Source organism: Martes martes (assembly GCF_963455335.1).
Source record: "Martes martes genome assembly, chromosome: 9".
Lineage (NCBI taxonomy): Eukaryota > Metazoa > Chordata > Mammalia > Carnivora > Mustelidae > Martes > Martes martes.
This window is the reverse complement of record NC_137896.1, coordinates 129,507,120-129,525,775: the sequence shown is the minus strand read 5'-3', so window position 1 is coordinate 129,525,775 and position 18,656 is coordinate 129,507,120. Positions and strand designations below refer to the sequence as shown.

At 37.5% G+C, this 18,656-nt stretch overlaps 1 pseudogene across 1 annotated transcript in view; it reads left to right on the top strand.

Moving 5' to 3' along the window:
- The window catches only part of LOC308349176 (mortality factor 4-like protein 1), an 85,104-nt pseudogene that overhangs the window by 51,520 nt on the left and 14,928 nt on the right, over positions 1-18,656 (top strand). The window contains exon 2 of the transcript in view: positions 10,684-11,542. The product of the transcript in view is annotated as a mortality factor 4-like protein 1 (transcript). The remainder of the gene's footprint in view (positions 1-10,683; positions 11,543-18,656) is intronic.

Below are 18,656 nucleotides of genomic sequence, written 5' to 3'. Positions count from 1 at the left end.
TCAAAAAAACTAGAAGCAACCAAAATGTTCTCAATAGATGACTGGCTAAACACACTGTAGCACATCTATAAACTGCAATATATTCACGATAAAAAGGAATGAGTTGCCAATGCATGCGAAGTCCTGGTCAAACTTACAGGACTATTGCAGAGTGATATAAACCAGTCAAAAAGGCCCCATGCTATGTGATCTCATTTATTTGATACTCTGGAAAGGGAAAACTACAGCAATGTTAAATATACCAGTGGTGGCCATGGGTTTAGATTTGGAAAAATTAACCAGGTGGACATAGGGTATAGTTAAGGCAGTGAAACGTTTCTGTAGGATACTGTAATGGTTGATACATGACACTATGAATTTGACAAATCCCATGGAACTTTACAAAACAAAGGGTGAACACTAATATATGAAAATTTAATATGGACACAGAAATACACTTTATGTGATGCTTAGGGAATTCCAAAATGGAATGTGAGAAAAGAATCTGATTGCATCCACATAGAAGACTCAACTTCACTTAAGGGAGTGCGGAAAGAGGCTCACCTGAGAAACACTGGAACTGAATGGAATCTATGACTAAAAGCAAAAGAAAGCACACGGAAGCACTGTGGTCTGGAAGGGTCCACTGAGTCAGGCTAACAATTCCGAAACCATTATCCATGTCTACTGGAATTAACAATTAAGTCAATATGAGCTGGATGGTGGGAGATGTGTTTCTTAGTCTTGGATTAGGAGGATACAAGTCATCAAAGAGAAAAGACTCAAATGACCCCCAGTATAATATGGTACTTGATTGAAGTTCAAGACCCCAGTATGATGATCTGGAGTGAAAATATTTAAAATGCTGAAAGAAAAAAAACATTTAAAATTCTGTACTCAGCAACAACTCTGTAAGCTTGATACTGTTATTATCCACATTTTACAGATGAAGAAAGTGAGGCATGGTGAGAGTCAGTAACTTTTCCAAAAGTCACTCAATTAGTGACAGAGCTGCAATTTGAACCTGCGCCATGTGTCTGGAGTCCGTATTCTTATTCAATATGCTATCCTGGCTCTCACGGTTTATTTTTATCATTTCCCCTATATAGTTTTATGGCATCTGTTCCCACTCCTCCCATGACTGTCTTAATGACTAGACTATGAGTTAAGTAAAAGATGAGATAATCTTTGTTAATTAATGAAAGAATGAATGAATGCAGGTAAAACTTTGGCATAATGATATCTGTCCTTGGTTTCTTAGGAATTTAAATTAGTACATGAACTATTAGAGACTAATTCAAATCCGCCTAAAATATGATAGGATGATTTTTATGTAATGTAGCCAGTAGTTACTTTAATGGTATACTAAAGGATTTTTTAATCAAATCATTAAGGTTTTGTTGAGCATTTGTTATGCAGCTAACATTGCATTGGGCAGAGAGGAAAACATTGAGTGATGACTCCACTGTGGTCCAAGCACTAACTTACAGAATTAAACTGTACTACTGGGAATCTGTGAGGTAAGAGGACAAGATAAAATTTGCTCGAAGTTGTAGGTCACTGACTGTAAATACATGAAAAAGGCAGAGGAACAGTACATTTACACATGATGTGTTTGGGGAACATTCTCTTACAGTATTCTTTGAAGGACAGACTTTCACTTATGACAAAATTCATCGGCTAGCCTATCTTTTCGGGGAGAACAGCTATGCCATTGCTAATTGATTTCATAAATGAGTAGAGTTGTTTTGTGATTTAGCATTTCAGTCTGAAAAACATTTCAGCAAATGGTAGTGAAAGGCCTTCTACTCGCCAGGAATTTGGGAGGTGATGGAGAAACAGAGATGAGCCAAGGGGTATCCCTTAGATTCAGAACGCTGATGGTCAGCCCATGAATACAGAACCAAATAAGTAAACCAGAGGGTTCGTTAATTAAACATGTTGTATTAGAGATGGATAGGAGGTGTGCATTGAAAAGCAGACTTGCTGTGAAGGTTAAACTTGAGGGTCTCTCATTTGAAAGAGCCACCTCCAAAGTTCAGCATATTCTCCTCCAGGAACACGGGATGAAGCACTTCACTGTCCACTCACCGATGGCTTGGGGGCTGCCCTAGCACAGTGATCACACTCTAAGCCAATACAGGCCAGCGATCTGCCATGCATTCCGTAATACAAAGGACAGCCTCCTGCAACACGGAATTGTTGGATTCCCAAAGTCAGTAGTGCTCTGGTACTGGAACTGTGGATGGGGCCACCAGGCTGCCAGCATACCTCATCACCCAGAATCTGTATTTGATCCTGAGAATAAGATGTGAATAAACTCTGCTCTGCTCCTCAGAGAAGGAGAGGAAGGTAGCGTAAGTTAGCAACTGTCAATGGAGAGGACCTGGACGAAATAGACCAGCTCCTTGATGCAGCTCCCCTAACCCACCCTAAAAGAATGTGACTCTAAATGTATTTTCTACCCAACTTATATTTATGTAAATCAATCTCTCTGATCTCACCTGTCCCTAATGACTTGACCCTCCATTCAATTTCACTACTTTATACCCTTCCTTCATTCCTTGTATTGTCTTTGGTATTCTAAACCCAATAAAATTTTTCCAAAAATCTACATTGTTTTAGAAAAGGTAACTATTTTAGAGAAGGAAATTGATTTCTAGAGCTCCTAATTCTCATTTGAAACATTAGCCACTCTTACATATTTATTCAATTTAATAATCCATTTCATTGAATACATAATTTTGTTGAACCAGAAATTCCACTTTTAGTTTGGGTTGATGCCCAAATATCAACCAACATTTGAACCTCCAGAGCAGTTGAAAGTTATCTCTTGTTGAATAATTACTACTCCTTGAGCTGTATTAGCAAACCTTTCTTTTTATTTCTATGTTCAATTCCAAAATTTATTAGGTGTTTCAATTTTTAAAGAATTGAGCAGGCCTATAATCCAAGATTTTATGAGGATTTATAACTCTATGTTTCATTAAATATATGTCTGGAACTAGCACTTTAGTAGGAAAAAATAGGTTTTAGGATTCTGAAATGTAGTAATATGTTTGATGGTTAAAATAAAGTAGGAAAGAAAAATGAATGGAAATTCTATATATCAAAAAAGAATTTGAAAACATAAAATAGTGGAAGTAGATTTCTTTAGCACCAAGGGATTATTGTGTTTGTTAGTTTCAAGTCCTTGGGAAATTTATCTTTAGAAGATAAATCACATCACTTCTAATAAGGAGAAGGACATATAATATGAACAAAATTTAAAAAGAAGGAAGAAGGGAAAAGAAATAGTGATTAAAATGAGGAACAGGACAAAATAAGAGAGTTGAGAAGGTGGGGGGTGTGGGAGCAACAGAGCGACCCCCGGAAACCCAACTGGCTTGCTATTTTCAAAATTAACAAAGTAGGCTTAGCATATTATCTGAGATTTATTAAATCTGTTGAGAATAAGTTTTGTCTTTTCCTAATGAATTGAAAAGGCCTTTGAACCTATAATGTAATACAGACTAAGAATTAATGTTAATATTTTGTTGTCTAGGAGGATTATACTTACTATCTCTCATTAAGAAGACAGCACTGGATCATTTGAGTACAGACTGGAATAACAGTTATGTTTTTGCATCTAAATTTATTTCAGATTAAGTACCCATGACTAGCCTCTATGTTATCATTTGGGCCCCATTCTGTGTTTTTCCTCAATATGTACATTTAGAGAGAAATTTTCCCACTGACAAGTGAGAGTTAAATGTTTTTGTGCATCTATACTTACAGTCTTCATTTTTAAAGATTTATTTATTTTAGAGAGCATGTGTGTCAATGGGAGGTGGGGCAGAGGGAGATGGAGAGAGAGAATCACAAGCAGACTCCCCACTAAGCGCTCAATCCCAGGACCCTGAGATCATGAGCTAAGCTGAAATCAACAGTCAGACGCCCAACCGACTGAGCCACCCAGGTGCCTGTGTTCATACATTCTTATTGGAAACTTTATATTGTCAAGGGAAGAGTTTGGAAATCTATAAACCCATATCATCAAAACACTACTTTGAAGTTACTAAACTCAATGCAATTAGAAATGATTGCCATAGAAGTTAAAAATTGCCCTTAAAATTGCCCTTAAAAATCTTCCATAGTAAGTGTTTTGTATGGAAAAAGATTTAAAAACTAAATTTCTTTTGTAATATAAAACGTTATTTGAAAATAACCGTTTATCATGTAATCGTCAAATATTCAACCAAAAGACAAACTAACCAACAAAACCAAAAATATTCTCTTGTTTTCACCTTGTTAGATCTTTTTTTAATTGTTTTTTCGTTTTTTAGAGAGAGAGAGCATGAGAAGAGGGAGGGTCAGAGGGAGAAGCAGACTCCCTGCCAAGCAGGGAGCCTGATGCAGGACTTGATCCCAGGACTCCAGGATCATAAACCTGAACTGAAGGCAGTCGCTTAACCAACAGAGACACCCAGGTGCCTCACCTTGTTAGACTTTGAAAGTAAGTGTTATCTCAGGAAAACCTTCCCAGATTAAATTTGGTGGTGCCGTTGCTTTTATGATCTCAAGTAATTCTCAGTGGTTTAGTTAAATATTTATTGCATACTTATTTAACTAGTGTCTATATGTCTCTACCACACAATGCTCCCAGAAGGCCAAGTGTGTGTCACTTTTGTGTCTAGTGACTGACCTATCATAACAGCTGACATATTTGTCAATGGGATAGGCAGGTCTAGCACAGACTCTGAGGAGATGGACAGCCTGTGCTGTGTCACACAGCCCACTATCCTGGTCATGGTGACCCATGTGTTACATCTGTCCTGAAACATCTTCAGAGTTCCCACTTTCTCTTTTACCCAAAGGTACCACAATACATTTAGGACAGCCATATTTATCACCTGAATCCTCCGTCTCTTGTTGCTAATGAGGAAGCATTACATGTAAATATGAAGTGATGATGTGTTTACAGTCAAACCTCCTTTGACTAAAATTAATAAAGAGAGAAGCCTGGCTACGAGGTAGGATTCTCACCAGCTTTTGTATTTCTTTTCTAAATGTAACTCCCCAGTGTTCAGCAGGCTTTATCTTGCTAAATGTTAGAAGATTATGCTAATTAATAAACAAGTGAAGACAGCAGAAGGGATGAACAGAACATTAATTTATCCTGCTTAAGGCTTTAAATAAAATCTTCTCAGACCATGAGGGGGAAAAAAAGAACTTGGACAGCTTTTTAATCACACACAGCTATTAATGAATATTTTCTGATGAATTATCTTTACCCAACTCCATGAGAAGAGCCATCCGAAATGTAATATTTTTCCCAAAAAGCCACAAGAAATTGCCATGCCCAGTTCTGCAGAACAAGAACATTTTATGTTTTATTTTATTTCATCTTGTTTTAAGCTCGGTGGGTTAGAATTTGTTAGCTCATTGGATTGTAAAATATACCTCTGTAGCAAACTATTATTGAAGTGCTTTTTCATTGAAGCATAGAAGTTGGCATCCTGTAGGATTATCCTGCTAGTGATTTCATATGCAGGGCCCACTGGAGCTGTGTCTATTTGTTCTGCTGACAAGACACAGAGTCCAAACTTTTAAAAGAACTGAGTTACGTTTAACAACATCCCCGCATTTTTCCTAAAAAGAAATGAAATATTTAGAGAAGGTCAACAGTTTTAGCAAGCAGAAAAGAACTGTCACTGGAGGGCCACCGTGTTTTGCCCAGCGTGAGGTGCCCAGCTGAGGTGATACACTGCTTATCTAAGGGGCCGTCTGTAGACACGTTGTGGATTTCATAAAATGTATATAATAAAAAATAATAAAATCTAGAATGTTCACTTGCCAGAGGAAAAAGGTCTTTTGCTTCCTTGTAGAAACCTGCAGGAGAATACAGATTCTCGCAGAGCTGATCACTATCTGTGCCACATCGGAATAAAAGGGATTGGACGGACCGTGGGTAGCTTGTGGATACTCAGACACCCTGACAAGCAGGGGTTATGGGGGTCTGAGCAAGAGGACACAGAGGAACTTACCAAGTGACGAAAAGTCAGGGAATTGTCCCCAGGAGAGAGAGAGAGAGAAGAACGAGGTTCATTACATCTTGAAAGAAAGAAGGTTGAATGGACACCTAATCTTCAAGGAGAGGAGATATGGCCTATGGAACAATGAGCAGTGGCCTTTTCTGTTAACTGAGGAGGTGACTCAGCCTTTTAGCCAGAAGGATTCAGGTTTAGCCTTGAAAAGCAACTTGTGCTGCCCAGTAGGAATCCATTTTATCAAGGAAAGCTTCAGATTTTCCTTGTCCAAATATTTATTAGTCTGAAATATGTGCATGCATGAGTTCTACCCAAAACTACAAATTTGTTTTCAAGTGACTTCCAAGCTTTGACCTCTGTGTCCTAGATTCCAAGAGGAGAGGGCTTATGAATAGGGTCAAGCTTAGGACTCATAATTTTCTGTTTCCAAACAATTCCCTAAGTTGCAACTTCATGGAGTCAGAAATCCCAATAGGGAGTCTTGACACTGAATTACTCAACAGGTGATACCAAGTTCTCAGAATAAAATAGGCACATATGTATTTTAATATTTTTTTTAGTGCCGATCCCAAATTAATTTAACTACATTCAATGCCTATTTACGAAGAGCTCATTTCAAATTCTTGATAAGGCTTCCCTCCAACAGTATGCTATTAATGGTTAAGTTTTGGGGAAGTCAAAAATTATACGTGGACTTTCAACTCTGCAGGGGCACCCCTAACCACTGCATTGTTTGGAGGTCAACTGTACTCAGAATACCCAAAAGATGTGTTTTTTGAAATGCTTGATCAAATAGAAAAATCCTCTGACAGTATGAGTTCAAAACAAGAGAATTCATAAAAAAAAGAAAAAAAAAACAGAATTCATAATAATACTTCAATAGAAACAAGACATTTCCAATAGAGTAGTGATTTTTAAAAAATAAGGAAAAACGTGATAAATTGAAAATCATACTTAAATAACTTACACATTTAATATACCCAGTTGACTACACTGACACTTTCTCTGATAACAACCAAAAAATAAAATCAACAAATAAACATAATTCTTTCATCCATGCATGGCATAGTAGGAAAGAAACAATTACTCTGGAGAAAAAAAACAAAAATTGATTCTTTCCTGAGAGTTCTGCAACCACACACCAGCCCTGGGGTAGGTTTATCACCCAACAGAAACTACATGGGTAACCCAAAGAGCTGCAAGATGCTAATTTACTTAATGCTGTTACACTGAAAAGAAATTAAAAAAAAAAAAAAGATGCTAATTTACATGAAAATTCTAAGTCACAGATCTCTAGTGATTGTGGAAACCTGTAGAAGCAAAGAGAAAAATTTTTCAGGAGGAATTTTCATCTGAGGTCTAATAATTCAAGTAATTTCCGTATGTAAATATCCACAAAAATGTATATTTTATATTAAAATATAAAATACACAAAGTAATGTTATCATTAGTAAACACGAAAGTTAATACAAGCGATGCCTGGGTGGCTCAGTGGGTTAAACATCCAACTTTGGATTTCGGCTCAGGTCATGATCTCAAGGTCCTGAGATGGAGCCCCACACAGGACTCCATGCTCACTGGGGAGTCTGGTTCTCCCTCTCCCTCTACCCTTCCTCTTAGCTCACGTGAGAATGCTCTCTCTCTCTCTCTCTCTCTCTCAAATTTATAAATCTTTAAAAAATAATACAAGAATAAGCCTCAAAGTCATTAAATAATGGTACGATAAAAGAAATTGAATTTCAGATATCTCAAAAGGTTCCTAGAAATAAAGCAAAGACATACAAGTTTGAACCAGGAGGATTTTAAATTCTTTCAAATAGAAAAAGGTCGGGGTGGGTATGCTTCTGTATGCCACTATTTGCTCATTGTTTGGGGAAAGAAAGGGCACAGAACAATGGGGACTGATGAATCACTGTGATGGTTAATGTTCTGTGTCAACTTGACTAGTCACTTATGTGGTCAAATAGCAGTATAGATGTTGCTGGGAAGACACTTTTTACATGAGATTAACATATAGTCTGGCTCTGTTCCATATGTACATGGGCCTCATCTAACCATTTGAAGGCCATAGAGAAAAAAGTAGAAGGACCCCTAGGAAGAGAGGGTTCCATCTCCGCCACGCTTCTGAACTCCAGCTGTGGCATCAACTCTTCCCTGAGTTTCTGCTCTGTCGGACCTGTAAATTCTGGACTTGCCATTTCCCCAAAATCATATAAACCAATTCTGTAAAAAAATCACTCCCTCCCCGACCCCTTGGACTCTCTCTCCCTCTTCTCCTCCCCCTCCCTCCATGCGAACAGAGGGACCACCACGAAAGCTGAAATGCTACCTCTAGTATGACTAGTAGAGAAGACGGTCCTCCTATTCACGTTACCTTAAAAAACCAAGAATTCAGAGAAGTTCAGCTTATAAGCCTATTTTCTACTCATCTAGAAAATATCAAAAGGGTAAATCAGCATCTTAAAGGCAGAAAGGACCCAACAAAAACCGAATCCCTGAACGTAACTTGAAGAAAAACAGGAGAGCAGATAAGATGATAAAACAAAGAATAACCATACAACAACTTTAACAATAATGACAACAACACAACTGCCTGGTATAAACGTACACTTAGAATGAGACACAATGGTTCCTAAAGAGGAATGTGCTGTGTAAATGACTTAGTATTAGCTGAATGAAGGGATGGGCATGTGGGTGTGTGTGTGACAGAAAGAGACAGACAGACAGAGATTAAGATGGAGACAGTGAAAGAGAGACAGAGATATGACAAATCACATGCTGAAAGCACGGATACTCTGGGGCATCAACTGTATTAACTATTAAGCCACAAACCCAAGTAAAAAGGAAATGAGATAAGAATTTTAGTAAAATAGGGGCGCCTGGGTGGCTCAGTGGGTTAAAGCCTCTGCCTTCAGCTCAGGTCATGATCCCGGGGTCCTGGGATTGAGCCCCACATCTGGCTCTCTGCTCAGGAGGGAGCCTGCTTCCTCCTCTCTCTCTGCCTGCCTCTCTGACTACTTGTGATCTCTGTCTGTCAAATAAATAAATAAAATCTTAAAAGGAAAAAAAAAGAATTTTAGTAAAATAATAATACTTTGACAAGCCTCACCTAGCTGAAATCCTTACTGAATTTGAAATGTTCCTTCTTTGTTGGGGTTGTTGTTGCCTTGATTCCAGTGTGTTTCAGGGAGGAGAACAGAATTAAATGGCTTTCCTCGGCCATCGCTTGATTAGAAATTACATTACTGACTTGAGACTCCACTCCTTTAATATATCTACATTATATAAATATTGATCTTATTCTATTCCATCAATCTTTCTTTGTGTATCAATATTATCATTTTAAAATATATGATGCACTGTTTCATTTTTGCAGTTTATCTTATTCTTATTTCTTGCAAAAATTCTCTGATTATTCTCATACTTTCCCCCAAAGATGAATTTTAGAATTCTTTTCACTACTCCACAAAACAGCCCTGCCTGCTGGGACATTGGTTTACAGAGACTGAATTGTTGCCATATCTCTTTTTCTTTTGGGTATGCCTAATAATTTCCATCGCTGGTTCAATTTAAATAAAGATAATCCTGAATTTTTTATTATACTTTTCAGGTTCACTTGAAGTAATCAGCCTTTGTCCTTTAAATGTGTTTTTTAAAAGGCCACCCATTAGTTCATGAGTTAATAAGTGTCATGTGTTTGGCTTGTATGTTGCCCTGTAGCTTTCTGTCTTTCTTCTTTCCAACCGAAGTACTCTTTGTTCTCTGACTCCATAATTCTGTGTTCTGCTTCTGTGTTTTGCATTCTGCCACATGCTTTTGTTGCAAAAGTGTTACTATAATTTGCTCCTTTGGAGGAAACTTTCTTGTTGATGTTTGAGCTGAAAATGGTTTCCTTTGCTATGCCGAAATAGAAATGCTTTTTCTTTCATGTACAGTACCATTGAGCATCTCCTCTGACTGCAAGAGTTCAGAGATTTGCTTTATCATTTATCATTTCATACTCAACACTGAGAATCAGATTTATTTCCAATGACATTGACAGTAAAGGAAGTATAGTAAGGCAATGCAGTTTTAGGGTCATACTCCTCTGAACGGAGCTTTGGACAATTTCCTGTTGATGTATGCAGCTGGGTATTAGTGTATGTTATATTCATGTTGTGTTTACTCAGTCTTTTATTCATTAATTAGCTATAATCCTCCAGGTGTTACATTATTGCGGAAGACGGAAACATTTAGAAACCATGGTTTTTATTAGGAAACAGCTCATAGACTATTATAATAATAGACAAAGAAGCCAGAATTTTAGAGCATTGGGTAAGCATTACGGATAAGCACTATGAAAACAGAACACATGGGAAATGGTTGCATGGGGAAAGAACCAAACTCTGATTAGTGTATGATCAGGGGAAGCACCCTTGTGAGTGCTGTGACATAACCAAATCTGAGAAATTCGCCAGTCAGTGCATGGGGAAGGGGCATTCCTACAGTCAAGAGCACATGCATATGGAAGCAAATGGGAGAAGTAGAACCCATTTAGATTTTTAGGGCATTTCTATAAGACTGACATATACAGTAAAAGGGAAATGTAGCAAGAGCTATGGCTGGCAAAGAATACAGATGATAGAGTCACAAGCAAAACAGTTTACAAAATAAACTATACAACCTTTATGTAAAGGTTGCCATAAAGGACAAGCAACTGAAATGCTTCTTACATTACAGGGTTGGAATAAAAATTGGGATTGAATGGGTTCTAGGAAGCAGAGTATTCAAATATGTGGAGGCCAATCCGTGGAAACAGTGTGAACACTAGAGAGCCAACTAGGGGCAATATCCAGAGAAGAAGATGGGGGTCGGGGCTGCCCCAGGAAAGAAGACGTCTGTTCTGCCAATAGAAAAGTGTTGAACTGAAAGTCAAAAAGAACAAACAGAAAACACCTGGAAATGCAGACGGTGGTAGACCAGAAAGACACCCCAGCCTCCTCACAAGTAAAGGGTCCCAGGGGGTCCTACTGTTGACACTGAGGAAGTATTCATGAACAGAATTAAAGATTCCTAAAGAACTAAAACCGTGGCTTGCTGAGGATGGAGAATTAACTACCAGGCAGCAACAGGTCTTTTATCTTCCTGCCAGGGAGAATGTGGACTCCATTCTATGCACATTACAAGAAATCTCAGGAGAACACAGATAATAAGGAGTCCGCAGTTAATGGGGCTGCGGCAGGGATCCAGTAATACTTCGAAGTACTTTTGGGCACTCAGCTACTCTACAAATCTGAGAGACCACAGGACACGGAGATCCTCACAGATCATCCCGACGCACCCAAGACCCTATCTTCCAAGATTACCTTTACGAACGGGAGCAATATTGGCCTACACAGCTTTGGACAAGAAGAGCCTTGCATTATTAGTGAATTATCATCATGATTTCCTACAATACCTGGCAAAGAATTCTGCAACCTTATTTAGAGCCAGAGACTATGAAGTGGCTCATCTTGAACAACTTCTCAAGGCTGTGGGAGGCGAGGCCCTGACACGTACTTTCTTTGGATCTCTGCAAACACATTTTTGTTTTTAGTCCTTCTCTTCTATAACGACGTACTTTGAAAATGTTAGTATATAACAAGGGATGTGTCTTTTCTGCTTGATTTTAAACAGAGAAAATAAAAAAGATTACTGCTCCAAAAACAAAACAAAACAAAACAAAATAAACTACGCATGATTCCCTGACTCCAGAAAATCGAAAGCACTACAGTGTCGTTTATGATGTATCGACACTTAAGGAATCTTGGGAAGATTATCTATAAAAGAGTTTTCAAAACCTGCCTGAGGGTAGAAAGTAGAAAAATATTTACTTCTTTAAAAAATCTAAGGAAAGTGATCTCTGTCCTCAGAAGTGTCTTCCCATACACTCTTTAGACCGTTTGTTGCTTCTGCCTTCCTTCTCACGGGAATTATAAATGCCTCACTCTCCTCGTTCAGTTAAGCAAGAATATAGGCGATGTCATTCCCCAGGCCACCACTCTCTGCCCTCACAGCCCTAAGTTCAAGCTGTCTTTGAAGGACCAGTCAAGGACTTACTGGACCACAAAACCTTCACTGCATCTCAAAGCTACCTGTTTCTGTTTTGACCCGAAGTCTCCTATCAACCACTTCCTGCGATAGGGTTTTATTCATTTCTTGAAATCTAAGCCTAAGCTTTGTTAGAACTTCTTTTTTATTTTTTAAAAAATGTTTTACCTATGTGACTTATCTCTGAACACCTTCAAGTTGCCTCCGGAATATGCCTCGTTCTGACTATGCATGGAACATGAGACTGACTTTATAGAATTAGAGACTCTGAGAGCAGATGGTGGTGTGAAGAAGACCACAAAGAGGCCTGCCGCTCTTGCCCTGTCATTTCTTTCACCCAGGAAATGAAGTGCCCTGTAGATGCTCGGCACCTGCAAAATCAGAAATAGGTAATGGAGTGCCACCATACTTTCTTTTGAAAACCATCTTATGGATGTATGATTGACATACAAAAGCTGTACAAGTTTAATGTAAAAATCGATGAGTTTGCATGTAAGTATACAACCATAAAACCCACACCACAGTCTACGCCATAAGCATATCCACCACCTCCAAAAGTTTCTTAGTGCTCTATTTTTTTTATTACTTTTTGTGATAAGAACACTTGAGATCTATTCTCTTCGCGAATTTTTCAGTATATAATGCAGTGACATTACCTATAGGCTCTATGCTATACAGCAGACCTCTAGGATTACACATCCTGCATCACTGGCCCTTTTGTACACTTTCAAGGATACCTCCCCATTTCCTTCTCTCTCAACGCCCTGGAAATCACCACTCTACTCTCTGCCTCTATAAATCTGACTATTATAGATACCGCCTATAAGTGGTATCATATAGTATTTGTCCTTCTGTGTCCGACTCATTTCCCTTTAACACGGTATCTTCCAGGTTTATCTATGTTGTCTCAAGTGGGAGGATTTCCTTCATTTTTAAGTCTGAATCATATTCCATTGTAGGCACACACTACATTTTCTTTGTCCACCCAACCACTGATGGATACTCAGGCCGCTCCCATGAGCAGGCTGTTTGAATACCACAGCAATCAACACGATCGTACATACTTCCTGATGGGGAAATTCACCTTTGCCGAGTTTCCTAAAATGAATTTGACACAACTGCTGTTAGCACCTCAATTTTTTCCCTCCAAAACTTATGCTCAAGTTCTAACCTCCACCCTGTACCTCAGAATGTGACTTCACTTGGAGGCAGGGTCCTTAAGAATGTAATTAAGGTAAAATGAGGTCATAGGGGCTGGCTCTCATCCAACATGATTGGTTTCCTGAGGAAATGAGGACGCAGACACATAGGCGAGAAGAGCATATGAAGACTCAAGGAGAAGATGGCCATCTGGTAGCCAAGTAAAAAGGCCTCAGAAGACACCAGCCCTGCCAACACCTTGATGTTCCACCTTGGACGTCCAGATTCCAGGACTGTGAGAAAATAAATTTCTGCTAGTTAAGTCACCCAGTCTGTGGTCCTTTGTTATGGCAACCCTAGAAAACAAATACGACTGCTTTCAAAACTCCAAAATTCTAAAGCTTATTTCTAATATTTATCACGAAAAATAATACAATAATAAGATGTTTAGTATATTCCTGGTGTAATACACTATACAAACTGCTTTACATGAGGCATATCCTAAAATTCTTCAGGTAATTGTATGAAATATGTATTATTATTATTGTTATTATTATTATTATTATTATTATCATTATTATTGAGGCAGGCTAGGGAATAGTCATAGATCACAAAGTAAAATTACAGAAGTAAATGCCTTCGAGCTTGTGCTTCAATTAGCCACACTTTATACCAGAACTGTCTACTTCTTTAATTTCTGGGGAAGTGGAAGAAATTGATAATGGTTTTTTGTTTGTTTGTTTGTTTTTAAGATTTTATTTATTTATTTGACAGAGAGAGAGAGAGAGAGAGATCACAAGTAGGCAGAGAGGCAGGCAGAGAGAGAGAAGGAAGCAGGCTCCCTGCTGAGGACAGAGCCCGATGTGGGGCTCGATCTCAGGACCCTGGGATCATGACCTGAGCCAAAGGCAAGAGGCTTTAACCCACTGGGCCACCCAGGTGCCCCAGAAATTGATAATGTTGACTGATGTTAATAGTCAAAATTGTTTTTTTAAATAAGATTACTGAGGTTGAGCACAAACTTCCAGATCAATACGTACTATCAGGCCACATTAAATAAAATAGTTTAGTAAAATATTTTAGAAGTGGACAAATAACTGAATGAAATAGGCTATGATCTAGTTGGACATGCTGTCTTCATATACAGAAACTTAAAATCTAAAATGCATTTAAAATACACAGGAAAAGATTAGGCATTCAAACAACTGCGGGGAAACTCCTATGTCTACCGAAAAAAAATCCAAAAAATTAAGCAGATAGCAAAAATAAACTTAATTCTGTGAAGTTAGAACTAAATCCCAAGTGCAACCATCCCTCATCCTAACGGATGAATCGTGCATTCTTGAAAGCTACAAACCCCTTGTTCCCTTCCTTGATATAATTTCAGTTCCTCTCACCCCTTTGGTCACTCAGCTAATAACACATTCTGTTCTCTTAATCTTATTTGCAACACATGGAAGTCAGGAGAGAATACAACACCCCGTGTGACTTTGCCAGTTCTGGATAGAGCAGAATATTATTGCACTTGTTCCAGACAGTTTATTTCTTGTAATGAACTTATGATAACATTAAATTTTTGTTGACAGCCATATCACACCAGTGACTCATACTGATTAACCCACAATCTGAAGTCTGCTCCATGTGAATTACCTGTAATCAAGTCTCCTCCAGCCATGCTTTACTAAGCCAGTGACCTCAGCAAAGGAGGAGGATGAATATTGTCTCATAGGAATTTAAAATATCAAAATAATGTTAGAAATCAGTGCTTCTTTTCCTAAGTAACTTAGGAATCAGAGTTAGAAATTTTCCTAAGTAACTTAATAAACTGTCTTTCAATAATTTAAGATTTGTCTTACATCAACTCAAAACTATGAAGTCTAGAGGTTTATGGAATTTCATTTACTCATGTATTTTAAAAAATAAGAGAGCATTTCCTTCTCTTCATCATCTTAGTACTTTACCCATTATTCATTATTCTTTGAAGATCCTTAATTATGCTTTGATAAAAATATTTGGCACTGTCTCTATTAGTAACATGTGAGGCAGTCCCATTATGTCTATTAATACTAGATGTATATACAAATATTGACTCTGATATGAATTTTCTTTGTGATGTTTAAAATTCATTTTATATATCATTTTATACATGTCATCACCAGAAATAAAAACAACTTCACTGAGAGGCTTATAAAAGACATAAAATTGTGAGCATGAAATAAACCAATTCATGGGATTTTATAGGTGCAAATGGATGGGCTGTGTCAGAATTATTCTTGTGCACAAGAGCTCCCCAGGGTTTCTATTTTTTTTTTTTTTTTTTTTTTACCTTTCAGAACAAACACCTGTACAGTTTTAGAGAATTCCACAAAGGTTTGTGAGGACAAAGGGATTTCAATAGAGATCAATAGATACAAGTTAGATATTTAAGTAATTGGGCATAGACTGTCAGAAAAGAATAGATGTAATTCCTAAGTCACATTCTTGAAATTGCCCATGAAAATAAAAAAGTTTAGAGTAGAGGCTGTAATGGGAATTGCCCTATTTTCTGAGAGCAACTGGCCATTTGCTCTGACATGTAATATGGGAGATCAATCCATGAGGTGTTTGTGTTAGAGAAGAGTGCACTCAAAATACTTCTGTAGACACAGAAGCTATGAATCACAATGAATTCTAAAATCTTGGTAGAATTTTTTTCTTAGGAAAAAACAGGAAAATGATTCTACTCACAGGACATAAGTCAATATCTTAAATGACATGCCATTTAAGTAATCATCATAGCAACAAATAGCCAGTATGATACCAGTCACTTAAATGTTACTTCATATTCTATCAGGATTGGAATATTTTCTCAATAATTATGTATACCATAATCTTTACTTAAAGACTCATATGTATAAAGTATAGAAGTATTTCAGAACACAGGTGGAAGTAAAGGCATCAAGCCAAATGGTTTAGAGAATTTAAAATTATTTGACACTTAAAACTTTAAAAACAAATAAATAGAAAAACATTTGACACCTGAATACACATGTGTATATATGTCCATTTACATATGCATATATATACTTCTGCGTATGTGTGGGTATATGTACGTAATTGTGCTGCTGTGGTTTTAATTTGCCTTTTGAAAAATTTAAAATTAATAAAAAAAACTCCTACAACCATGGTATCTTCATAAAAAGAAAAAGTATATTCATTACCACAGTTAGGAACAAAAGACTCTCAGATTAAAAAAAAAGGGAAGGAGGGAAAGTTACACCAAATCAAACAAAAATGTATTTTGAATAATAATCTATACCTTTTTCCTAATTTGGCTGCATATAATTCTTTAAGAACTGCTGAATTTTTAAAGCCAACATTTATTTATTAATTGCTACAGTGTAGAATTATTAATATATTGGCACAAAGGCACATAGTTGGTAGGTGGCAAACACTAACCTGATCCCAAATACCATACCCAACAATGCATCAAATTACTGGAAAATCTACATCTTAGAGTCTCCATTTCTACTGTATTATACATATTATTCTTTGTCCAGTTACACAGATTATACCTCAAATACCAGTTATGTCAAACTAACAAAAAAGCATCATATATAAAAGTTAGCATCCTGGGTCACTTTAATACAGGGTTTAGCAAACTTTTTCTTAAAGGCCAGAGAGTAAATATTTCAGGCTTTATGGTGCATATGATCTCTATTACAACTACTCAGCTCTGCAGTCATAGTGTGAAAGCAGCCATAGATGATATGTAAACAAATTAGCGTAGCTGTATTTCAATAAAACTTTATGGACACTGAAATTTGAATGTCGTAGAATTTTCATGTCATAAAATATTATTCTTCTTTTGATTTTTTCCAACCATTTAAAAACACAAAAATCATTCATAGTCTGTAGGCTGTATGAAAACAGGAAGCCGGTGGGATTAGCTCAAGGGCTATAATTTGCTGACTCCACAATAGGCAAATATATGACTTAACTAGAATGACTTCTGCAATAATTAATTTGCATAGCATTTAATTCTATGCAATTTTACCTAGTTATCATACAACTGCGTACAGTGGATTCAAACAGATAGCAAGAGCACCAATCCACAATTCTCCCCTTGACCTAACTTGAACATACTAGAGATCCACTTTTCAGAAATTATATTTATTTATGTAGTACTTATAAGTGACCAGTTGGTTTTCCAAGTATGATGTAAAAAATGGAGGTGTGCAACTTTGTGCACCTACCAGCCTCTACAAACCAAATACCAAGTCAGTTGCCCTCTACCCTCTGTGCCAAAGATCCAACCTGAGCAGAATATATGGAGCTGATTTTATAAAAATTCAAATTATTCTATATAAACCCCTGCCTGAATTACACTGCAGTGTGGTCTGGCACAAAAAGCGAGCTCAGGAGGAATATCTCTTATTGAGCCTCCCTTAAAGCGGGAACACACTGTGCCATGAACCAGTCCCTGCAGCACTCCCCCATGGCCAGTTAAGGAGCTTAAGGGAAAAAGCCTACTTATCTGCACAAGCCCTGAGGTGATCAATAGAACCCCCGCACCCTAGATTCCAGGGAGTTTCTACCTGCTAAATAAAAACTTTATAATGGCTGATTCATATGCCATCTTCTTTAGACACCAGTAGGTAAAGGTTGTTAGTATTTGTTTGATTTCTGGTGGGACAATCAGCAGCATACCTGGTTAGTTATCCCTCAGGTATGATGAGAACTCTCTCATATTTCCCTCAGTGTCTAAGTGATAATCTTAAAGATTTGATTTTTGCTTGAGGATCCACTCTGAAATGGCATGGAGAGGATTTAGTGTCATGCTCTCCTGAAACAGTCCACAGGACTCCATATATTAAAAAAAAAAAAAATCTGGAGAGCTGCAGAGAGCATCAAGAAAAAAACTTTTAAATCTATAAAGAATTTGTGCAATATTTGGGTCACAATCTCAGAAGATTGGTATTTTCTGTACTCTGAAAATAAAGGATTTCCAATTATATCTGTCTCCAAACTAAAAGACAACTCAAGGTTTTTGTTTGGTTTGTTTGGGTTTTTTGTTTGTTTGCTCACTTGTTTGCTTTTAGGATTGACTAGTTCTTATAGACAATAATTATTATTTGTTTTGGTATAGCTCAGCCCTCACATCTCCCATGGATCCAAACGCTGACAAGCTTCCTCAGTAAAGTCCTGTCTGCAGCAACCTGCAACTTTGGGTATCCCTAACTATACAAAAGCCATCCATCTTGCTGTTTATGAGAGAGAGGGCTGACTGCATTAGGACATTCTAAGATGGTGCATGTAAGATTCTACTGCCATTAGCATAACCCTCTATTCAGGAGCAGAGGCATGCCTTTCCTACTTGTGTGAAGTATCAGCAGTAGCCAAACTGCTTGAAGCTTCTGCTGGTGTGGTACTTGTTTTTCCACTAACTCCATGGGCTCT